This window comes from Perognathus longimembris, chromosome 9 (assembly GCF_023159225.1).
Source record: "Perognathus longimembris pacificus isolate PPM17 chromosome 9, ASM2315922v1, whole genome shotgun sequence".
NCBI classification, from domain to species: domain Eukaryota; kingdom Metazoa; phylum Chordata; class Mammalia; order Rodentia; family Heteromyidae; genus Perognathus; species Perognathus longimembris.
This window is the reverse complement of record NC_063169.1, coordinates 22547932-22574673: the sequence shown is the minus strand read 5'-3', so window position 1 is coordinate 22574673 and position 26742 is coordinate 22547932.

The window sequence follows — 26742 nt, the reverse complement described above, 5'->3', positions numbered from 1 at the left end:
GTTCACTCAAAAATAAACTTTCTCTCTTTAAACACTTTTCTGCCTTTTAATTTTTTTTATGGATAAAAATTTATTCATTTTTATGGAAATTCATTTTTATGGAAAATGAATCCATGCTCTCAGAAGGCATCAAAGGCATATGAAGAACACTAATAACTTAAACAAACAAAAAAAGCTAGTAACTTAAAAAAAAACATTTTGCCTTCTTTTAAAAAAATTGGACGGGCTGGGGATATAGCCTAGTGGCAAGAGTGCCTGCCTCGGATACACGAGGCCCTAGGTTCGATTCCCCAGCACCACATATACAGAAAACGCCCAGAAGCGGCGCTGTGGCTCAAGTGGCAGAGTGCTAGTCTTGAGCGGGAAGAAGCCAGGGACAGTGCTCAGGCCCTGAGTCCAAGGCCCAGGACTGGCCAAAAAAAAAAAAAGAATTGGATAGAGAGTTTAGTCTTAGTTTGAGAGAGTCTAATGCATACTTTGGAATAAGAAATTCCTTATCCTCCTTCCCCCCACCCCCGTCTACTCACACTGAATTTAATCTCAGTTGATGCCCAGAACTCACCTGAATCTTCCTCCCCTTTACATGCTGAAAATTTACTTTCTCACTCAGCTAAACTAGCAGCATAGAAAAAAAAGTTGGCACTGTGCAATGCCCACTCAATTATTCATGTGGGCAGTTCAATGCCACTGCACCACCAAACACATTAATTTGTTGTGCATATGCAAGCAATATTAGTTACATGGAGCACACAATGAAACAAGCCATTTCACCTCCCACTCCCCATCTGTTGTGGAGCACATAGGTTTTCCTGCACAGGTTTAGAACAACCTCATGTCCTTGGAATAGTGACTCAGATTGTGTCAGAATCAAAACGTGAACCTTCCACCCACTCCTCAGCCCACAGACCTATTTTAAGACTGCATTCTGAATATTGCCTTCAGCATGATGCTGCAGAACATAGATGGCCAAGCTGGACAACTGTGGAGTGACACTAGTTGACTAAAAAACTAGAGCTCCTCCTCCCAGCAGGTGTAAGCACAAGCCTAACATCTACTCATTAGAATTAGAATACTTTTCTTATTCCTTCAATGATGAATATTGCAAAAATGTCTCCTTACTATGGCAGAGACTAGCTTTGTTAACTATTTTTTAACACATTTAATGTCTTTAACAAAACAATTACTGCTTTTTAGCAATTACATGTGATCACATTCCTGAACAATGGGTTCTGAATATGGGCATGAAGAATGGAACTGAGAAAATATGACTTTGGATTGAACATTGAGGAAATAGTTGATTAAGTATAAAGCTAAACTAAAACCTGTTCTCACCCCCTTCTCTTATTTTCCATTTTCCTGCCTCTATCTCTCTTCTGCAAAGCCACCTACACATAATACAACATGTACACATCACATTGGCTTCTCTGATTTCAGAACTACAGAGCCAAAAACACAGTTTGTGTTCCTGACACAGTTACTGGTAGCTTGTAGAATATTTCCTAAATTCATTTAAGATGCTTTTCCAGGGTTAATAACACATACTAACTTTGCTGTTAATTCTTTTACTTTTCAAAAATGCTCTGTTGACCGCAAACTCTAGGACACAATTCAAAAGATAATTATTGACCTAATGGACTTTGCTATCTATTTCATTCTAATACATATTCAGTATTAACCACAAATAGAGGAAATTAATAATGAAGTTATGGTATGGGTTCATTTGCCATGCATAATTTATGTTATCAATAATTCTTCCTTAAAATTTAATGACTGAATTTTTTAGATACACAAAGAAAAACATTTATTCAAATCATTTAGAAATGTCTTTAAAATTATGAAAATTTGATAAATGTCCGGGTGGCAATGGCTCAACTGTAATCATCTACTTAGGTGGCTGAGATCTGAGGAGCCATTTTTGAAGCCAGTCTGGGAAGGAATGTCATGAGGACTCTTACCTTGAGTGAACCATCAAAATGCCAGAAATGGCGCTGTGGCTGAAGTGGGGGACCCCTAGCCTTGCCTTGAACAAACAAGCTCAGGGACAGTGTCAGGCCCTAAATTCAAGCCTCTGGATAAGTTCACAAATACATATACACCATTCACACACACACACACACACACACACACACACACACACAAACACACTTTACTCTGTAAGGATGCTGAATATGAGAAGAAATGCATATGTATGATGCATGGAGATATCTTACTAATTTCATTAGAGAAAAATGCCATAAAATATGGACTCAGTGTTAATTCACTTGTAGGTAATAGCATCTTATTACTCTGGTCATAAACACATTTCACTTTTCCAGAGAATAAAATGATAGTGAAACTTTAAGTTCTAAAGATATGATTTGAAGACTGATACTGGTAAATGCAACATCTAGATCAGCTCCATTGTCTCTATGGTCTTGAAGAATAAATATATGTGGCAAATATTTATTAAGGAACATAAGAAGAGTTCTTGCTAGACAAGGAGGGACCAATATAAGATAGATTGTGCAGAGGCTAATAGGTGACACTAGTAGAGAGCCACTGAAATCTCAAGAATATCCGACAGCCTGTGGGCCATATCAGTACCCAGACCCAATCGGAGCCCCCATATAGCTTGCACAAGCCCATTCTGATGTACATTCTGTGGTCCAGTCAGCCCATCATTCATATGAAAATCTTCCAAGAGTGATGACCTGATGCAATGCCTAGGAGTCCATATGCATGCGTGTATGATGGCTCAAAGTCATGGTGATGTGATGTCTAGGGGACTGGATACACAATTGATCAAGGCCATGGTCAGGAATGTAGAACTGCAATGAGAGGGAACTTTGCCCTTTATGCTTTGCTAAGCTTTGTTCCCCTACTTTCATAAGTGTGCTGTTTTTTTCAAGGTTATTTTTATCTGAAAGATTAGTTTTTCAGACCTAGATGCTACCCCTTCTGCTTAGTTTAACTCTTACCTTATCAAAAGTTCATCTTCCTACATAGTGCTTTATAATTAGTGCCCTGTTGTTAACCTCACGTAGTGATATGGTATCTGCATATATTCTGTGTGTATGGATACAGTGCTAACTGGGTTGGTATTCTGTACTCTGAACATTTTCTACAATGTTTATTTTTTCTGTACTCAAAAGTTATAGGGATAATTTAGATCTCATCATTACTTCCTTTTTGCTTTTGCTTTTGAAGCGTATTAAAGGAGAGACTAGGCCAATCATCACTGACACTGTCAATGGAGAAATATCAGTGGCTTGAGTTTACATTATGCAGACTTAGGAGTCCTGAAGAATTATAACACTAATCACATTTGCCATGTATTATTTGTAAAAGGTATGAATAACACCCATCAACCTGCAACATTCCTTTTTTCAGTAGAGTACTCATACAAATTCATGTTGACATGGGTATACATTTGAGATAACTCACAAATGTCACCAAGATGATCTATACCTCTTCTTAAATTTTTATTTATTTTCAGCTTGTTTTTGTAAGTTTGACTTAAAAATCTTCTAACGCAGTCTTGTGCCAGTGGCTCACACTTGTAGTCTTACCTACTCAGGTAGCTGAGATCTAAGGATTCATGTTTGAAGCAGTGTGAGCAGGAAAGGTTATGAGGCTGTCATATGTAACTACCAAATACACAAGAAATATAACTGTGGCTCAAGTGGTAGAGCACTAGCCTTGAGTTTAAAAGCTCATGTACAGCATCCAAGATTTGCGTTTTAATTCTAGGGCTCTCTCTCGCTCTCTCCCTCTCTCTCTCTCTCTCTCTCTGTCTCTCTTCTCTTGCTCTCTCAATATCTCATTCTCTGTCTTGCTCTTTGTCTCTATCTGTCTCTGTCTCACACACACACACACACACACACACTCATCTCTGTCAAGTATTTTATGCTATCTTGGAAAATACCTAACATCACTAGGACTACCTCTATCAACATTAGACTTGCATTTATCAAAGTTTCCACTTACGTTCTAGTATTTATACAAAAAAATGAAGCATGAATGAAAGTGCATTAATTATAATAATGAAAATAATACATATGAGCTTTTGTCAACTACTTTTGCTTTGTCTTTTTGGTTCAAAAATTAATCCTGTTTAATAAATGTTGAAAAGTGTCCCAGAGAGCCTAGAAAACCAAGCTGAGGTGATATACTCAGGACATGAAAGCCAGTGCTCAAACTACCAGAAATTTCTTATCAAATGTATTCCCTTAAATTACTATGAAAATGCCTTTGTGCATGAGCTGGTAGAATGCAAACCTAGATAATAGAGGAACATGGAGGGACATATGATAAATTATACTTATTAGTTATGATATTTATCAATATAAAATGCCTCATAATATTAGTAAAATATACATGCCACATATAATGTATGTTAGTTCTTATGTATTAACTAATAAGATTCACTCAAATTTTTATGTGGAGAAAAGCAATTGTGTCATTATTAATTATATTTTCTGGTACAAGGCAAACTGAAATACTGAATAATCACCTGGGAATATAAGAGAACTCAGTACAAGGCATCCAACGAGTAAGAAACATACTACATGGTATGGAGAAATTTTTCCTGAATAGACATTGTGGTTATCTTTTTCTTTGGGGGATGTTGCAATAGGCTATCTACTAGTCTGAACACAACAAACAATTCTCCTGTTTTCAGTACATCTCTGAATAAATGCTAACAAAACTTATATTTATGTTCTCAATTAATTGGAGATGAGTTCTGTGTTCATTTCACCTAACTAATGTATTTAGAAGCCTCTTGTAAATTAAGTGCTAATGAATAAGATCTTTAGACTCACCAATAGCAAGGTAGACAGTTATTGCACTGTGCTATTTATATTTTAAAAAGAAACACATCAAGTAAAAAATGGACATAATCAGCAAAGATTCTGTTGTTGGGAAGTGATTTAGACAAGTTAAAAGCAGAATAAAGATTTGTGATTCTGGGTATGGGACAAAAACCTCACCTTCGTAGAAAATGTGGAATAGGAGTCACTGAGGTGACTAATCTGAGGAAAGCAGGGAAGAGGGCCCTGTGGACCTCCCAGAGGGAAAGGAAGACCTACTGCAAAGATCTGGAGATAAGCCGATCTCTTAGAAGAACAAGAGGCTCTGTAGTATGGAGTTGAGGAAAAAATAACTCAGAAATGTAGAGAAGGGTGGGGTTTGTTAGGATGTTGACTGTAGAGAAACAATAGATGTAACTCTTTATCCATAGACAGGAAATCTTAGGCTTATTAGCAGAAATAGTATTTTCCCATAATTGTAAAACAATAAACATTACATTGTCAGTATTTACTTCATATCTACATCATATCAATCATTTCACTGGCCACTATACAAATAGTATTTGTTTAATTCCCTATGAATGTCCTATCTGGAACTTCACTGTAGTCACTGTAAAGAGAAGAGAGCTCAGTCTCTTCCAAGCTAAGAATGTTAGCACATTCACATTCATTCCTTAATGTAATTTATTTTGTTAAATGTATATATGGGTTTCATTTATCCAAGACATACTAGCTTATCTGTTCATTTTCAAGGTGAATACTCTGCCCCCCCCCCCTTTTTACTTCTCAGTCTTCTTTGAGTCTCCTATTAGTACAGTCTTTTGTTAAAGGCATTCAGTATGCTGGTTGGAAAACCAGTATTTTTCACCATTTTTTTCTGTATTTCTCCTTTGTACTAGGGTCTGAACTTAATTGTATGCTTGTTATAATTAGCACATTGAGCAAGAATTTTATTTTAAATATGCCCAAACATCAATTTTGCAATTTCACTTCCTAAATCCCAGAGTTTATGAATCTTTTTTTTTCTGTTGTGGAGCTTTATTGCCTCTCACAGTTCCCTACTTTCATTAGTATTGACTAACCCATGATGAAGAAAGTCTGTATATGTATTTTTTATTTTGAATTACTTTACCTCATTAAAAGTATAATCACTCTTTTCCTTAAAATTTTACTTAATAATATATCAACATATAATGAGATATGAATGTCTTTAAAATGAAAAGAAATGAAGCAAAGTTGTTTTTTCCTTCAATGCTATAAGGATTTAATGTTATTTTTTTAAAAAAGGATACCAGATATTTTCAAAATTGCCTATAAAAGACATGCAATTTCTAATGTATCTTCTAATTCTAGAATGGGGGCACATACTGAATAAAACATATTATTCTAAGAGCAATGTCTCTTAGACACAATTTGTTGCTTCCACATTACTATTTTATCATTTTAGTTTTTGTATTCATACTCCCTTAATTTTAGGACTCATTTCTCCATTCATATATTTATAACCCAGAAAAAATAACATTTAATGAGAGGTTTTGAGAACCAAAATCATAAAAATGATATATTAATTTAAATCTACAAGTTTCATTGCTTTTACAATATTTTGAAACACTTCTGGTTCTGTATCTCTTTAGCATGGTACAGGCAAGCCCAGGGCTTTATTTCATCAGGCATGATAAAGATGACCTTCCAGTATGCTAAAAACTGTTTCCAATGAAGCAGATACAGAATTTACCTTTCTCACCACAGTTTGCCATGTCTTCTTCCAATTGTTAGTGTACAAAACCAACAGAAAGAGTAATTTAGCTCCTGTATGTCCCCTTGATGATTTATGTGCTCATTGATTAAAACAGTTCTGGAACTATAAGAAAAATAAGAGTAGTTATGGAGGTTCATACCTTTAATTTTAGCTAATTTTAACCATACAATCAATTAAGATCTGGGCATTGTGGTTATGATTGCCATCCCTGTTAGAGGGAAGTGAAAATAAGAGGACTGTAGTCTTGGGCTACCTCAGGCATAAATACAGGGTGCTTTTCCCAAAATAACAGTTAAATATAGTGAGGGCATAGTACAAGTGATAGAGCCTGTATTGAGTAAGTATGAGGCCCTGAGTTCCAACCCCAGTACCACTCAAAAATAAATTATTAATATATAATCTAATTGCATTAATTTATTGTTTTGTTTTTTTTTTTAACCAGTCCTGGGCCTTGGACTCAGGGCCTGAGCACTGTCCCTGGCTTCTTTTTGCTCAAGGCTAGCACTCTGCCACTTGAGCCGCAGCGCCACTTCTGGCCATTTTCTGTATATGTGGTGCTGGGGAATCGAACCGAGGGCTTCATGTATAAGAGGCAAGCGCTCTTGCCACTAGGCCATATCCCCAGCCTTGCATTAATTTATAAATGAGGAACTTGGGGATTCTCACAAAACAAGGAATTAGAAATCCAAATATTTTTTGTGACTTGCAGTTTATAACAATTTTAAACCAATGTTGTCTAGATGTAATATTCAGCAACATAGAGCACGTTTTGAGCCTGTGCAAGGGGCTGAAGTACTCAACTTTCAGTTTAACCCTGACCAAAATTTATGGATTTTATTTACAATTTTGTTGCAGCAAAAGTCTGTATAGGGTTACTTATATTTTTAAAGTAACAGAAAAGACATAAGGTTATAAACCTTTTGCAAATTTGTTACCTATAACAAAGTTAGTGGTAGTGAGAGGTTACACATCCATGTCATTATTAAGAGAAAGCATTATGAACTGACGATTTAAAAAAGTAACTTAAATGTTCAATCAAATACTTTACCCAAAGGACAGAAATATCTATCATGTTAAAAATGAGAAAGAAAAAAAAGTGACATATCAGATCAGGAGAAAGAATTGTAGAAAGAACTTAACTCTTTCCTGTCCCTCTGGACCTCTAAACTTAACAGAGCACTGGGGTTTGACCTTCTATGATCAAATTAAGGCTCCTCAGTACACAAAAACATCAATATTAACTGCCAGTGAATATCCCACTTGATTTTGAAAGGTAATGTTATCACACTATTATGAACTATAGTTAGGGGTAAGTCTCTTTACTTCAATTATGAACATGCCAGGATTTGTGTGAATAAGGAATGATTGGTAAGAATGTACATATACCAATGTATACATCTTATCACTTTAAGAAACACCTATGCAGGTATAGAGGATGGAGCTTAGTGATACAGCATGCACAGGCCCCATTCAAAGGCCTATGATTCTATCCCCAGTACTATAAAATAAAAACCTACACCTAACATATACATATTTCTAAATTCTAAAATTCAATGTATAGAAAAAGAACAAGTTTTAGGAATCTAATTGCAGGTGATTCTTTTCCCTTGATTATGTGCAAATTATCGGTCCACTTTACACTAATAATGTTCAACTTGAGCCTAAATCATTCATAGCCAGCTTTCAACCAGGAGATACTATTTGCTTTATCTTTAGTGAACTTCAGACACTCTTCACCCTGAAGCCAATTTTAAATTCAGGTGCTGCATCACAGTCCCCCATGATTAGAATCGGAAAGAAGTGTGCGCCTATCTATCTGCTTAGAAGAGGGTGATTTAGAGCCATATTGTCATTTTACAATTCTCTACTTCTAAATCCCTACCATGCATCTTGGAAACAAGCGGATATTATAACCTGACAAATTGGACAAATTGCCCATGTCTCTTGCCATGCATACGTCATATCTAATAGGAAGAGCCCAGACAAGAATCAATGTCTTTCTAACTACCTCTTGCTCCAATCAGCAGTGATCTGGGCCTTTGTGACCACCATTTAAATCAAGACTGCTGGATTCAGAGCCAAATGTCCCGTAGATTATATTGCTATCACATCTTTTCAATTTATTTTTTAAAGAAATATACAATAACTGTGTGATTTAAAAAATGACCTTCTCATCTAGGAACTGTGCGAGATCTCATGCTAATAAGAAGCTTAGAGGTGATAAACTCACATAAAAACTATTTTAGAAATAGGTTCTCATGAGATTCCAAGAAATGTGCTTAGTTGGAGATTAAAGCTTTAGCTGGAATGTTATGCTTGAATTTTTGTGAATCTTCTTGTGATCAAGAGAAATGATTTTTCAATGCACAGAAGGTTATTTAATAACTAAGGTAAGTTACTTGTAGTTTTAAATTACTCTTTAATAGGTATTAATATTGTTTTGTGTGTGTGTGTGTGTGTGTGTGTGTGTGTGTGTGTTGCTGAATGGATACAAATAATGAAAGGAGCACAGCAGACACATTTGCCTTTGTTAAGTAATGAAGCTGCATAAAAGCTTCCATTCCAATAGAGGAGAGCAGAAAACAAGTGATACACTGTGGATTCATGAAACTACAAGATATTTAATCTGAAGGTGAGAGAGTATTAAAGGAGTGGCAGAGTTATTCTTGAGAAGTAGGTGATTTAACTGAGTGCTGGTTGCTCACACCTGTAATCCTTACTAACCTGGAGGCTGAGATCTCAGGGTTGTGGTTCAAAGCCAGCATGGGTAAGAAAGTCTGAGACACTTACTTCTAATTGATCATTGGAAAACCAGAACTGGAGCAGTGGCTCAAAGTGGTAGAGCACTAGCCTTTAGCAAAAGAGGTCAAAGACAGTGCCCACCCCCTGAATCCATGCTCCACAAATGACAGGAAAAAAAAAAAAAAGAAAGAAAAGTGGGTGACTGGAGGAGGGTTCTACCCACCAGGCTATTAGGTGCAGGTAGCTGGAAGCATGTGAGGGGTGTGGATTATGACACAGGTGCTTATTGGCTGGAGAATAAGTTATGTTGAAGACTAACACAGGAAATAAAACTTCAAAGGTATATTGCTCTGTTTTTTGCTTGTTTTGATTTTTTAATCCTGTACCGGGGCTTAAATTCTGTGCCTAAGTGTTGTTCCTTAGTTGTGGTTTTTTTTTCTTTGGGGGTGGGGTTTGCCTAAGGTTGGCACACTACCACTTACTTGGACCACCTCTACTTTTTGCTGCTTAATTGGAGAAAAGTGTCAGTTGGATTTGCTATCCAGTCTGGCTTTAAACCACAGTCCTCAGCTTCCTTAATAGTATAACAGGCTTACTAGCACCTGTCTAAAAGAAAGCAGTTTATATTGTTAGGGTCAAATAATTTATTTATGCTAATTAACCCATTCTTTATCTTAGAAGGAACGAGAGAATAAAGAATTCAAATTACTGGTGATTTCTCAGTGGTCTTTGGGAATTTTTCAGTATTGAATAAAGCCATAGATACATGCAATATCCTATCACTCTACACATGAAGAAAATAAAGTAGAGAAACATAATCAGGGTTGATGTTGGCTGGTTTATTTTTCTATTTTATGAAAAATCCAGATTTGGGGCTGGGGATATGGCCTAGTGGCAAGAGAGCTTGCCTCCCATACATGAAGACCTAGGTTCGATTCCCCAGCACCACGTATATGGAAAAAGGCCAGAAGGGGCGCTGTGGCTCAGGTGGCAGAGTGCTAGCCTTGAGCAGGAAGAAGCCAGGTACAGTGCTCAGTCCCTGAGTCCAAGGCCCAGGAGTGGCAAAAAAAAAATAAAAAAAATTCCAGATTAATTTTCCTTATACTCTCACTGAAAACAAACTGGAAACAATTACAAAATGTTTAAGAACCTAATATTTTATCATGCAGACACAATAGACACGGATTAAGGCTGCAAATCTATCCCATAATGCGCTCCAAAGATGTCATGATACATAAAGAATACATGGGATGCTAATTAACTTAGCATCATTCTTATTCATTCTCTTAAATGGCTTCATCAGTCTAAAGGACAAAATATTGCATAAATCAGATAGATATGAGTAAGACTAGAGGATTGATTAATTCTGAGTCAAAATTCTCTAACTATGAAATGTGCATCCAGAAAAGGTATGTACCTCAAGGATACAGTGATGAAATTGTTGTAGGATAAATATTCAAATTCCCCAAGGAAAAAATCAGAAGAAAGGAGTGTCAGGTCAAAGTAAGTCCTAACTTCTGCAAGGCAAATTTCACTAGAATTTCAGCCTGAACATCAACCCTTTGGATATATATTCTGTCCTCAAAGTCCCCTGCAGAAATAGAAGTATATTCAAATCTATGTAGGTTCACACCCACACACTGTCTCTGATTCTGGGATAGGTCTTTTTGGCTCACTAAGACCTGAGTGGCATCCCACCCTTTCAAATTGAACAGGAAATAACTTGCTCATTATGCCTATGAGAGATATGGGTGCTCTAAAGCATCTGAATCTTCAAGGTCGTTTTTCCTGTCCTTTGAAGCAAAGCACATATTTACAGCTGAATAGTTTTGTAATTTGGTTCTGGAGAACCCATGAAAGTCCTATACCATTATTTCATCTGTTTCTTTTTCTGTACTAGGTTTTGTTAAAACTGGTAGTATGTCTGTCTGTTGAAAATAATAGTATCATTAATTGTAGCTTCTAGTGAGATGGCTGAGTCAGTAGATGAGTTACCATTATGATCTCATTGTCAGATGCTTGTTGGAGCACACTCTAAATGTTCTCTTCAGAACAAGCCTTTTAAAAATTTTCAATGGTAGAGATAAGTGTCTGATTTTTTACAAATGTTCAAATTATTTTTTGTTTTGGTCTAATATTTTTTATTCTCTACTTCATTTCTTCCTCCTTTACTTTAGAGTAAAGTTGATACCATTAGGATGAACTAAGCTGCTCACTCAACGTTTGACTTAGAAATATCCTCACTAAAATAATCAGTTTCATCTCTTCCAAGTTTTACACTCTATAAAACACAAAAATACAAATGACACCATATACCAAGGGCCACCATTCCCCTAGCTTCGAGTAAATTGTCTTCATTTGGAGCTGAGATCTAAGAAGAACTGCCCTTTTACATCACTATTTCTATCACATAGTCAAAGCTCTACCAAATTCCTTTACTAAACTGTTTCCATGCTTTTTTTTTTCTTTTTAGTATTTGTTGCAGCAACACCTTTCTTTTGTTCTTCTTCTTTCAATATTCTTTTTCTTTAGTGCAAATTATCATGAGAATATACAATTGAGTTGGTAGCTTAAATCGTAGAAATTCATTGTATCACGGCTCTTGGGTAGAGAAGTTTGAGATCACAGTGCAAGCAAGGATCTGGCATGGGTTCTGATTTTTGTCTCTCCAAAAGATGATAGTTTTTTTTTGCTGATTATTTACATGGCTGGAGTGCATTCACTGAAGGCATGAATATGAAAAAAGAATGGAGGGGAGTGGAAAAAAGGAAGTGGGGAGAGTAAGAAGAAGGGAGGGAGAGGGAGAGGAAGAGATTGAGAGAAAGACAAAGAGGATACTTCATTTTTTATTTCTTTGCAAATCTATAAACCTATCAGATGGTGCCACTTAAAATAATTACCCCATGAAAGCTCAACTTCACAATAAATATAATCTCATTGGAAACTAAGGTTTTGGCACATGAATTTGAGGGAGCAAAGGCAAAACATAACAGATCGTGTTACATAGTGCCATCCCTCCTCTCAAAGTTAATCACTCAAACATTTATCAATTGATAGCCCTTAAAATCCTAAAAAGATTCTAGGAAGACTTTTTCTTTTACCTTTCAGAGACGTAGAGGGAAATTAGCAGTAGGACAAGAAGACAAAAATCCTGAAAATGAGAAAGCAAAATATATGGATAAATCACTAGTTAATTAATAAACTCAATTAGTTAGAATTCATTGTATGTCAAGATGCATTCTTGCTAGTTTGGCAATAAAGGGGATTGACAGGAATTAAACAAATAATCATAATTTAACATACCGTTACTAACTTTTCTGAAGACTTGTGTGGGATGTTTGGTAAGCAAACTGAATATAGCTCAGAAAATCCTCTTTGATGAGATGTGCCGTTAATCCTGTAGAGATCCTGTATGTGATGCACATTTTATTCTTGTTGCTTTCAAGATGTTCTCTTTGTCTTTGAAAGTTTGCCTGTTACTTCTGTTTGATGTGAATTTCTTTGACCCTATCTTATATGGAGTTCATTGGAATTTTTAGATGTGTAAACTCGTATTTTTTGAAATCTGGTCAATTTTAGCCATTATATATCCTCAAAGTTGTTTTTTTTTTTTTCAGTTTTTCCTCTTCTATTGGAATTCATGTTACATGTAGGTTGATACCCTCATCAGGATGCTATCATTCTTTGTTCTTTCTGATTCATAAACTCTATTGATTCATTCAAGTTCACAGATGGTTTCTTTTCAAGGATCAAATCAAATAATACTTAAAAATATTTTATTATCTTTAAGTAGTTGTACAAGGAAGGTGCCTTTTACTGGACAGTTTATTAAGACAGTCTATTTTATTTTATTTTGTCAGTGCTGGTGCTTGAACTCAGGGACTGAGCACTGTCCATGAACTACTTTTGCTTAAGTCTAGTACTCTACCACTTGAACCACAGTGCCACTTCTGGCCTTTGCTGTTTATTTCATATAAGGAATTGAACCCAGGACTTCATGCATGCTAGGAAAGTATTCTACCACTATGTCACATCCCAGCCCCAAGACAGTGTGCCACTTTCAACTTTCTCACCCATTATTCTAACTTAATCTTTTCCTTACTTGTCTTAATTTTAGGTTATATACTGATTTCTTTTTTGTCATTTACCAAAGCACATTACACATACAATGTATTTTGATCTGTGTCATTTCTTCAAAATTTTCATCCCCCTTTGACTCCCATGTATTTCTCAATTCTGTGGTATGTACAATGAATACTTGCCATCATTCTCTCCACTTCCCTTTTTATTTTTCTGCCTTCTCTGCTTTAGCTCTCCTCTCCCTTCTTGCAAGTACCCATTTCCTGGTACGCATTTGTTAGGCTTTGACTTAGTCTTTAAAAAAAAAAGAATAATATTTACACTTTCCATAGAGTCTATTATACTTCACTTAATTCATTTGTAACCCCTTTCCATCCTGTGTGTTTACTAGTATACAGGCACATTCCAGCTACAATTGACTTAACTCTAAAATTAAAAGATATAGATTGGCTAGTTGGATCTGATAATACTTTGTGTTACTGTAATTGTTCTCTTTGTTTGGAAAGTTTATTTCCTGGATTAATGTCAGAAGTGTGTGCCTACCTCAAAGGCTTTTCTCTGACACTATTTTTCAGAATTATTAGAAATTAATTATTAGAAATCAATTATTAGAAATGTCCCTGAATGCTTTCATGAGTTGCATAGATATGTCTATGTAAGGAGCATGTCTAAACTTTTTCCGTTTATAGGTATATCTTGGGTTTTATTTCTTGCCTGAATAAAACCTCAATATGACCTCTACTTCTTTTGGTATAAATATCCAAATGCTGTTCTATCTATCTTGTAGATAAGTATTTTATATTTAATAATTGTGATTTAATGTAACTTAAAGTCTTCTCTATAACTGTTTTTTAAATAAAACTTGGCAAAGCTTCTATTGATAACATCCTTATGGACAAAAACATGACATTGCATTCAAAATCCCTCTAGGTTTGTGAAATACATAGCAATTTTTGTAATCTATAATCACCTGATTATGCAATAGCATTCCAGATGACTTCTTTCCATCTAGCTATGTATTAGTATACATTTTCTGCCTTTCCATATACTTTTTATTTCTATCTTTGGAAGAACTTACTATCATATGTCCTTTTTATATTATTTATACTTACCTCAATGAGGTAATGGGCCTCATTATAGATCTGATCTTTATTTATCAAATTATTAGTGGAGGTGTTGAGTTCTTTTTTTCATGTTGCTATTAGTATTTTGAATGTTTTCTTTTTAAATAAAAAGTATAGTTAGGTCTTATGATCATTTTTAATGGGGTTGTGCTTACTGTTGAAATGCTTGAGTTTCCTATATATTCTAGATGTTAACTTCTTATCAGATTAATAGTTTAAAAACATTTATTTTATAGTAGTTGTTCTCTGCACTGTTGGCTGTTTCCTTTGTTGTGTATAATCCTATATTTCTATTTTTGTTTTTGTGCCTTGTGCCATTTGAGTCCTGATATCCCATCAAAATATCCTCACCATTGTAATATCTTGAAGCATTTTTCATACTCATTTTTTCTAATAATGTACAGTGCAGGTTTTTAAGTGTTTAATTCATTCTGAATTTATTTTTTGTAGATATAACATCCTAGTTTCACTCTTCTGCAAGTAGACATCTTGTTTTCCCAACATCTTTATTAAAGGAAGACTCTTTTTAATCTCGCATGTTTGTTCTCAGCATCTTTATTGAAAACGAGACGGTTGTACTTTAGGCAGTTTACTTGTAGACCTTCTGCATTGGTCTGTGTCTGTTTTTATAACAATATCATGATGCTATAGTTAATATTGCTTTGACATTTCCTTTTTCTTTTCTTCTCTCTGTCTCTCTGTCTTTGTCGCTCTTTCTCTCTGTCTCTCTGTCACTGTCTGTCTCTGTCTCTCTCTCTCTCTCCCTCTCTCCTTGAAAGTCATACAGTGCAATACCTCCGGTTATATTATTGATTCTTAAGACTGATGTGTCTATTCAAGGTTTTCTTGTGATTTCATGAAAAAAATGTTTTTTTTCTGTTTTGTTCATAGTGTCATTGGATTTTTGACAAGGCTATTCTGTCATTGAAGTTGTTTATTTCTTTGGATGATATCAACATAATTGAAATGTTACTTCTTTCAAAGTATATTCAACAAGTTGTCTATTTTTCCTGAATCTTTCAGTTTCTTTCATGAAGATTCTTACTTTAAAATCATCCATTTTGTTGGCTAATATTTTTCCCAGCTATTTTTTTTTTGTTTTGCAGGTTTGTAAAGTACATTACATTCTTGACACTATTCTAGACAGTTTGTTAGTGACAAAACCAATCCTACTCCTAGGTGCTGGTGGCTAATGACTGAGATCTGAAGACTGCAATTCAAAGTCAGCAAAAACGACTTTGGGACTCCTATTGTCAACCATGAATAAGCTGGAAGTGGAACTTTGATTCAAGTAGTAGAGTGTCAGCCTTAAACAAAAGTGTTAATGGACAGCACTGAGACCCTCAGTTCAAGCATGAAAGAAGGAACAAAAAGGAAGGAAAATGAAAGAGAAGAAAAATATAAAATAGGAATAAACAATACCACTGATGTATGTATGTTGATTTGTATATTATTCAATTTGCATTAATTTATTTTAGCTCTGATATTTTTTATAGTCTTTGGACATTTCTAAATATAAAATGCTATCTTCAAACACCAAAAAATTTACTTCTCTTTTCTGTCATAGATATTCTTAATTTGTTTCTGTTGTCTGATTGCTTAGCCTAGGAACACCAGTACTATGCAGGAAAAAAAAAATAAACAGAGGTATCTTTGTGCTGTTCCAGATTTCAAAAAGATAATTTCCAGATTTTCTTCACTTGGTAAAATGTTAGTGCGTATTTATATCCTTTTGTTCATTGAGAGAGTTTTCTGGTATTATTGTCTGAGTAAATTTTCTGTATCTTTGACATTCTCACATCTGAGTAGGACCTCAAAAACCCAAGCATTTGTTCCCTTGGTGTTTCCCATCTCTTCCACTATACCTTCTTCATTTCTTCACACTCTTCTCTATTTTCCGTGTGAACTGTGTTTATTCATAATAGATTTCTTTAAGTTCACTAGTCCTTTTAATATCCCCTGTTCATATTTTCTATAATGTTTATAATGTTCAAGTGGTTTTATGTAACTCTAGAATTTCATTAATTTTATGTTTTTTGTTTTTTTTTTTTGCAGTCCTGGGGCTTGGACTCAGGGCCCGAGCGCTGTCCCTGACTTCTTTTTGCTCAAGGCTAGCACTCTGCCGCTTGAGCCACAGCACCACTTCTGGCCATTTTCCATATATGTGGTGCTGGGGAATTGAACCCAGGGGCTTCATGTATAGGAGGCAAACACTCTTGCCACTAGGCCATATCTCCAGCCCTATCATTAATTATGTTTTAAACTGTTACTGTCTTTGTGTTTCCCTGCTAGAGATTGAGTGTTTTCTTGAGAGATTTATGTTTTCTTGAAGTGTGTTGAATTTCCTAAAAAAAAATGTGTTTAATATTCCTCATTTGAGTTTTTCCTTGTTTTAGATGCTTTCTGATCAGTCTCTGAAATTTATTTTGACTATTGAGTGTGTTCAAGCTCCAGATACCCCTTGGTAATTGCTGATATGTAACCTCAAGGACATTGATAGGCTAGTTGTTTATTTTCAGAATTTCTTTCTCTGAGCCTGAAGTCACTTCCACCATTTCAACATTAGATGACATACTATGTCCAGGTTTGCTTTGAATCTAATGTTGATGTGTTATTACCATTTTATCACTAGAGGGCAATCCAAGCCAAGTCTTATGCCAATCTACAGCCAGAACCAGGGAACCCCGGTGCTCAGGTAGGAGGAGGTGCCTCTTCCCTTGTCACCAGGGTAGATTTGTGCCCTGAAGTGTTCGGTCCTGCTCTGGAGACAATCAATGTGAAGGGATTACACTTGGGCTCTGGCTTTGCTGTGGTCACCAGTGCTGCAAATCATGTCAAACTCTGAGTCTGTAGCTTGGCCAAGGTGAGCACCCAACACCAATGTATGGTTTGCCTACCCCTGAGGAACATTACTGGCTGAAGATTGTGATAACCAGCCACTGGTAATGTTAGTTGGTATAGATATAGAAAAATCTGGGGGTCTTGTATGTCTTATTTTCATAGCAAACATTGTAGGCTCTGTCTGCCAGTTGAACTAAGAAAAAGGGTTGTTGGGACCATTCTGTTCACTTTCACTGTTTAGCACTATATTACAACCCACATTTTTATTCTTACTACCCTGAGAATGAAGTCTTACTCTATCTTGTGAAGCATAAACTTGGGATAGCATTAATATTGATGGTTCCTTGGGCATTAAACTGGTACTAGACTGGGTTACCCACTAATATTTCAAATGCACAGAACTAAGCAGTCTGAGAAGTGTGGTTCATGCCTCAGATTCTGGTAATGCATGCTGAAATACAAGCCAGTTCCATGAAGTTACAGGTCTGATGCCAGATTGAGACTAGATGTTCTGTCTTTAGGTACTCTTTTGTGGATAAGTCTGCCCTTTAAGATTGGTGGATGGGCTATTAACTGCCAAAGTTAACCTTAATATGAATCATACATATATCTCACAATCCTAATGGCCTATACAGTCTTACTATAGTAGTACAACAGATGTATTCTAAAACTGGAATGCATATTAAAAACTGCTTCTGCTCTATCGCTCCCCAGATTTACATCTGAGACTAAGACTGGTATACCTGATCACATGGATATGTTAGTATTTGTTTCTGACTAGTGCTGGTTCTCACCCTGTCATCCCCAGCACTTATCTCCAAGATGAAAACTAGTACTAGCTTACAGGACCTGTTCTTGACTTGATGGAGGCTTGCGCCATGCTCTGCTGCCCAAGGTTGGGGAAAGGGTCATTGTTATCATAGTAATATGTTTGTCATTTACTTAATGTCATTGCAGTGGCTCCTTGTGTGAGAATTAGTTTGGTAATTCCAGGAATGTGGCTATATCCAGCACCAGATTTCAATTTGGTGAGATTGGTAGTATGTTTCATGCTTCTTTTACCAAATAGGATATTTCTTTGCACTTAAATGCTTAGGGTGTGAAGAAAGTTGAATAAGCACTATTTAAGTTCTCTATTGAATCTAACATATTTTAGTTAATATATTTGTGTTCACTTGCATAACAGCCAATATATTTACCTATAAGTTTATAAGCTAAATCTAGCTACCCCATATTAGGGAAAACATGAAGTCTTTGTTTTTGTGGGTCTGGTTCACTTCACTGAACCTAAGATTTTACAGATCTTGCCAAGTATTTTTCATTCTTCTTTAAAACTAGACCCAGGGTTTGAACTCAGGGCCTACGTTCTCTCCTTGATGCTCTTTTTGTTCAAGGCTAGTGCTCTACCACTTGAGCCATACCTCCACTTCTGGCTTTTTTTGAATAGTTTATTGGAAATAAGAGTCTTGTGGGGACATGTCTGCCTGGCCAGGCTTCAAACCTCAATCCTCAGATCTCAGCCTCCTGAGTAGCTTGGATTACAGATATGAGCCTCCAGTGCCAGGGTAGGTCTTGCCACTTCTTTACAAGTGGTACAGTATCATTCTAATGGATGAGTACAATTCCATTATTTATAGCTACAACATTTTCTGATCCATTCATCCACTGAGGGGATCTGGACTGATTCCATATCTATGGTAAATAGTGGTGCAATTAACATGGTTCTGCTGATGGTTTTACTGTATTATGGTTGTAATCATTTTATGTAAATGCCCAGAAATGGAATTTCTGAGTCATGTGGTAGGTCTATGTTTAAATTTTTAGAAACCTTCACACTGCACTTAAAGTGGTTGAACAAGTTTGCAGTCTCACTAACAGTGCATTTGAGTTCTCTTTATATTGCTTGCTTTCTTGATAATGGCTATTCAAACTGTGGTGAGGTAGACTCACAATTTTTGTTTTTTGTTTGTTTTCTTATTTTGCACTTTATTTATGGCCAGAGATATTGAGCATTTCTTCATTTGTCTATTGGTTATTTTTACTTCTTCTTCTGAGAATACTGTTAAAAGGATCTGGGATTACAGCAGGAGACATAGAAGATGAATTATATGCATAGAAACAAACCTGTCTATGGCCATGGAGTTTTTCTCTTCTTTCTGTCTCTCTCTCTCTCTCTCTCTCTCTCTCTCTCTCTCTCTCTCTCTCTCTTTATCTATCTCTTTCTTTCTTCCTTCTTTTCTTTTTTACAAAATATGTTACCAAAGGCTATGGAATAAAATCTTAACATTATTAAAGGGAAAGAAACCCAGCCATTTGGAATCTATACATATAAAATAACATGTTAAAAGGCGGATAAAAACTGAAAAAGCTAAGGTGATTTATTCTTAGCCTATCTACATACAAGAAATATTAAATATTAAATAAGTTTCGGCAGATGAATGCACCAATGAGAAATCTGGATCTGTGCAACTGGAGAGCAACTCAAATGACAAATATGTTAACAAATTGCCTTTTCTTATTCTATTAAATCTTTTTAATTTTTATTGGCAGATTATATTTGACGAAAATTAATGAGTCAAGGGCTAATCTAAGCATCAGCATATAATATAGGACTAGCAGAATAAAGAACATTTAGAAAAGATTAAAACATGTATTGGTGTTAGGGAAGGGAAAGGGAATAACAAAATTGAGAGACAAAGGAAAAAAGATAAACCATTGCAATAGTGATACTTACAAAACCAAGTACAACTCGGGTGGGGGTGGGGGTAGGGAAGTAGAGAAAATGAGGGAGGAGGTAACAAGTTGGATAAGAAATATACTTGCCTTACATATGAAATTGTAACCCTTCTGTACTTCACTTTGACAATAAAGAAGAAAAAAGAAAATATCAAGACATATTTTACTACTTTTTTGACGTTTTACAGGAACTTCTAAGGAGCTTAATAAGAAAAATAAAAGGAGTAGTGGCAATAAAAGTAGTAAAACTATCTATGATAGTATGTGTATGATATATGATAATCTGATTCACAAGAAAACTCTCCGTATATATGTAATTAAGATATTAAATGTGATAAAGAAGTTTGGTAAATATTTCAATATCAAAGTTTAATGAAATTTTTTAGGTATTTCTAAATAAAAATGATAATTCTAAGTAGGACAAATAATAGGTAAATTAAAATATCATGAAAACATAATTCTCGTTATTTGAGAGGCAAGTGTAGGTGAATCTCAAATTGAAGGCCAACTGGGACAAATTAGCAAGATTTTTGTCTCCAAAACAACCTTGGGTTCAATCCTCACTGCTGAAAAAAATAGTTTAACATATGACATCTGTAAAGACAACTCTATCAAAATATGTTGAAAAACTATATCGTAAAATTAAAATTATGGCTCATGCAAATGAAAAAGACAAAATTAGAATAATTTCAAAATGCAAAAGTGTTAGAGATTCACTTAAAAATTCACACATTGCAACTATATTTCCAATTAAACTATTCAATACAAATTGACAAGGAAATTCTCAAACTCGTGAAAATATGAAGGACATAAAATGATAAATGTTAAAATTAAAAAACAACTTAGAAACATAATAAAATTACATACTATAAAAATGTAAATCATATATACGTAATATAAATATATAAATATATATGTGTACAATATAAATATATTTGTATACATTTGTAAAAAATATATATTTGTAAATACATATTTTTGTAAAGGTAGAATAAGCAGGATGTTGCTGTAGTTAGGCTTTGAAACAAATAACTCATGCAACAGAAGACAGAGCTTCCAGAAACAAACCTGCTAACCTATAATTTTTAGATTGCTCTGACTTCCCTATAAATTCAGTGAGAAAGGAGAATACACAAAATGCTGTTCAATCAAATTAGATGCCTATCAACAAAGGAAATGGAAATTGTCTTAAATTATATCATATATAAATTGAATTAAAATGCTAAAGCATTTATAGTCCTAAACAGAAAATATTAAGCATAAAATGTAGAGGAGCACAGCAGAAAAATTTCAGTTCCCTAAATTAGGAACTATTTTTTAAGCATTTAGAAATAAATTAAACTTCCAAATTTTAAATGGGAATTTTATGCTTCAAATTAAAATATGGTATCTTTTCTGAATATTCGGAACACAGACAGTGTATATGAAATAAAATTAGAAGGCAAGATGCCAACTAGGAGAAAAAAAATATATATATGATGGCTATGTGCAGAAAGTATAAATAAAATTTAAAAATCATGAAATGGAACAATATATTTTACTAGTCACATAACAAAATGAGATAAAAGTCATAGAACCCAAGAAAAGATGCCCAATGCATAATTTAACATGATAACAAAGGTTTCTCTTCACATTTAAAATGTCTGCAATAAATAACTGGCAAAAGCCAAATGCTGGCAAGATTGTGGATTGACTGGAACTCTTGAATGTTACTAGTGGGGTTGTAAAATTATACAAACATTTTGGAAAACAGTTTCACACTTTCTTATAAAGTTAAACATATAAACATATACTTAACACAAGTCCCAGCCATTCTACTCTTAAGTATTTAAAGTAATGCAAACATTTGTCCATACAAACATTTGAACATGAACATTCACACTATCTTTATTCATAGAAACGCTAAGCTTGAAACAACTTAAATGGTACTTTAAACCCAATTAAAAAAAATAACAACGGTAATGGTACTTTCGTAAATGGAATAGTGTTTAGCAACAACACTGAATCTCAGCAACATTATCTTGAGTGAAATCAGCCAGATATAAGAGGATGGAGCTATTTATTTGAAAACCTAGCAAAGATTAATAGCTTCATTGATATCAGAGGAAATTCAGTTGGCACATTGCTGGGAATTTGTTTATAAGGAAATGCTTGAAAACAATGGAGATAATAAAAATCTTTTATATTTTATTTATAGTAGAGGGAGGTTGACAGTATAATTATCTTTCAATACTCATAAATACATCTGTCTATAGTTTGAACATACATATATCATGTATAAAATAATCAGAGAAGAAGAATTGACACATACATTACATAATCAAAGTGTGTTGGCTGAAGTGCAGAAGTGCTACCTTGAATTATCAGAATTCACAATACAGAAAACAACATTAGGGTTTAAGAACTTAATCAGGAAGAAGGACACTATCTAAATTTTTTTCAGAAACATGTTCTAATATTAAAAATGTTTAGTTTGATGCTAAAGCTTCATCTGTGATACCTTACTAGCACTTGAGAGCAAATGATCAATATCTAAAGCATGAAATATTATTTTGAGACAAAAATTATTTTACTTCAAAAAGAATATGAAGGATATGATGGAACCACTTTAATGTTTAGCTTGATTGTGGTTTAAAACCAGTAAAAGTAGGGCTTTTCTAGAGACACTTATCTCCACAAGGGAAGGAGGAGATATTAGGGCATGGAGGGTGGGGTGGGAGAGGCTGTAATTAAATCTGTAGCTCAAATGGAAGTGCACTAATCTTGAACAAAACAGCTCAGAGAGTGTCCTGGCCCTGAGTTCAAACCCAGGACACACACAGACACACACACACACACTCTCTCTCTCTCTCTCTCTCTCTCACACACACACACACACGGGCAGAGGATTGTGTTTTCTCTTGTTTCTACTTTATGACATTTTCTGATTCATCAAAATAGTCTTAATAAGAAGAACATATCACATTTTTCAAATGACATCAAGTTACTCACAATATCACTGTCTCAGTAATCATTCAAACAACAGTCACTAGCTCTAGTTTGTTTCTTATAATTTAAAAATTAATCTCTTAATTCCTTGAAAAACCTTTTTAAATTTATTTTCGTCTTCTTTATTGTTACAGTGAAGTACTGAAGGGTTACAGTTTCATATGTAAGGCAAGTACATTTCTTATTCAACTTGAAAGTGGAAAGCTACACATAACAAGTAGAAAAGATAAGGAAACAACAGAGAGAATTAAGTTGGAATAAAAAACAAATAAACATTGTGCAAATAGGAACTCTTTCTTTAACCTGGAAGTCAATAAAATGTATGTATTTAGACAATGATATATATGTTACTAAGCTTAAAGCCACTTAGATGTTCATATTATCCATCATTGTTGATTTCCTTTTAGTACCTCTTGCAAAGTAAACACTATTTTGATTTCATATTGGTTTAAAATGCACATCCCTTTAAGTATATCCTTCTAGCCAATGGTTCTGTCTTTCTTATCTTTGAATAGCTATGTTTATTTCAAGATAACTCATCACTGAAATTCTCCTGAGCATCCTCTTTTTCATTTTTTTTGAAATTGTACCCCACCTCTTAATTGCTAGAGAAGTATAAAGAATTTCACATAATCCTAGTGTTCAGTGCCTAATAGATACACTTTACAAATTCTCCTCTTCAGTTTTCAAAATGATATAATTTGGATATAGCACCGATTATTTTAGCCAATTATTAGGGAAGTTGAAATATGAAAGAATGATCAGATGTGAAATGGTTTTCACACGAAACAAAAATTTACCTAAGAAAGGTGAAGCTTTGCTTTTAGGAGTATTTCCATTTATAATGAAAAGATCACTATATTTTCAAGGAGCAGAATCATATGCTTTCCTGAGAAAGCATATGATTGACCCCAAAAATTTTGGAAGTTAACCAAGCTTTCATGAGATTTAATTTTTCTGAATGAGTAGCATTTCCTTTTCATGATACATACTACAAAATCACATAATAAAAATTTAAAATTTGTACTTTTTATGTTTATATCACATTATGTTTATAACATTATTAAATTAATATAAGTCATTTCCCTATCTCTATAACTAGAAACAAGCTATTAAAGTTAGTGTATTCTGGGGGGGAAAGAGGGAGGGGAAAGGGGGGGTATGAGGGACAAGGTAACAAACAGTACAAGAAATGTATCCAATGCCTAACGTATGAAACTGTAACCTCTCTGTACATCAGTTTTATAATAAAAACTTAAAAAAAATAAAGATAGTGTATTCTACTTACAACAAACATGTTAAATTTCTCAGTGTTACATGAAATAGTGGGTATAAATAATAAATTTAAAAAATCCTGATTTCAATGCTTATACTGCAAGAAGTCTTTATATATTTAAAAAATATGGTTTCACATCTTTTTCTCAAAATTAGTTTTACTTAATATCTTTCTTATCTGGGAAAATGTTTCACATTATATCAGTTTTCACATCTATAAATTGATATAATGGCACAAATTCAGGTTTTTTCTGTCTGAAATTTTTAATATTAATGACTTCTTACAAAGCAGTTAATGCTTAAAAGCAGTGAGAAAAATGATGGAGGAGGTAACAAGTTTGGTAAGAAATGTGCTCATTACCTTATGTAACTGTAACCCCTCTGTACATCACCTTGACAATAAAATTAAATTTTAAAGAGCAGTGATAAAAATGTTTTGGGACCACAGAATTCAGCTTCTACTCTAAGAAAACTTTTGTTTCTCCAGAATGTCTGGACTTTTCTGTTGCATATGGTCACCAGGCTCTATTTCGTAGTTTTCTGTTATAGAATTTTCATTCACATCTTTCCAGTCTTTCATCTTAACCTTGTTGTTTGTTTCTTAGGAACCCAATAAATCTGCATTTTTAGGGGCAGTGTTTTGGTCTTTTCTTTCCTTTTTTTTTTTGGTGCTGGGAATTGACCCAGGACTTGCACTTGCTAGGCAAGCACTTCACCAGCCCAAATGGCGGTGTTTTGCTACTGCTGTCATCCTATATTATTTTCCTAGCTTCTTCCTCAACCTATACAAAATAAGGTGATGAAATCAAGATAATGTCCAGATTCAATCTAGGACAAGAATAATTTATACACTTTACATCTGTCTGTCTGCTTGTCTGCTCGTCTGTCTGGCAATCTATTTATTTATGAATGTATATTAATTAATTCAGTGTTAAATAGAAATCTAATATATTTTTAATGGTACTTGTATTTTCTGAGTTTATTCACTAACATATACAGCCTTTATTTATCCCTTTTAAATCCATTGGTTTGAATAACCTATGGGGAAATATTCTTTAATTAAAAATTTACATGAATATTACTTTTTACCTCTTATTTTTCTCCATGTCCATCATTCTGTCTCTCTCTATGCCTCTCTTTTTGTCTTTGTCTCTTTCTCTGTCTCTCACTCACACACTCACACACACAAACACACACACACCCCAGAAACATGTGATCTGTCTCAGTAATTCTGCAGTAATATTGCTTCTAATTATTTACCACTAGTTATCAATTTTAACATTTCCTTTCAATATCATTTAACATAAAAGATAATATTTAAATTCTACACACAATTTTCTCTTTTGTTTTATTTTGGATAGGGCTTTAAATCAGTTTAGTTTCCACTCAGTATAATAGTAATGTTAAAAGACATTTGAGGTCTGCAAAATGACTTCATTTTCCTATGTTTATTATTTATAGGCTCCCTTAAAATCAGCAATTTAAAACTTTATTTTTAGAAGAAAGTCACTCTAGATGATAAGGGACTGTTATTTGGCACTGAAACAATGAACTGTGTCCCATTCTTTTTGAGACCTCTATCTCTCAGTCCCCCCATCTCTTTCTCCCTCCCTCCCCCTCCCTCCTCTCCCCTTCCCCCTCTCCCTCCTCCTCCCCGTCCTCTCCCCTTCCCCCTCTCCCTCCTCCTCCCCCTCCTCTCCCCTTCCCCCTCTCCCCTTCCCCCTCTCCCTCCCCCTCTCCCTCCCTCTCCCCCTCCCCCTCTCCCTCCCTCTCCCCCTCCCCTCCCCCTCTCCCTCTTCTTCTCCCTCTCTCTCTCTCTCTCTTTCTCTGTCTCTCTCTCACATGCTCTCTGAATAGCCAAATGTGAAGGCTCCATTTCCCTCATTTTTTTTTTTTTAACTTACAAAGTTCCATCAATCATACTGGTCCTGAGGGGAGAAAACGTTATGTCTACACTAACATTTTCGAGCCCAAAGCTGTGTTGTTGCTCTCTCTAGCAGTACCATCTGCTCTGAGCCACGTTTAAAGCCAAGGGACTAAAGAAAACCCACATGTCAAAAACTTCCCACTATGCAAGGAAATCATCCTAAAGGATCTGTGTGAAATGTGAGCCACATACTTCAAAAAGAAGACAACAGTGTTTGGAATAACACCATTGAATTCAAGCAGAGAACCCATTACAGACCTCACAAAGCTTCAGCTAGACCAGGAGGTGGCATACTCATAAAAAAAAGGAAACTGAAAAAATGAGAGGGGTTTTCAAAAAGAAGGGGGAAATGCTAAGCAAAATATTATCACTAAATAAATGTAAACCTACTTCAGTGACACAGAGAGAAGACTTCCATAGGACTTTTGAAGGTTTTTCAAAACTAGATTGAGATCACTATATATTCTTTACATTGTTTAG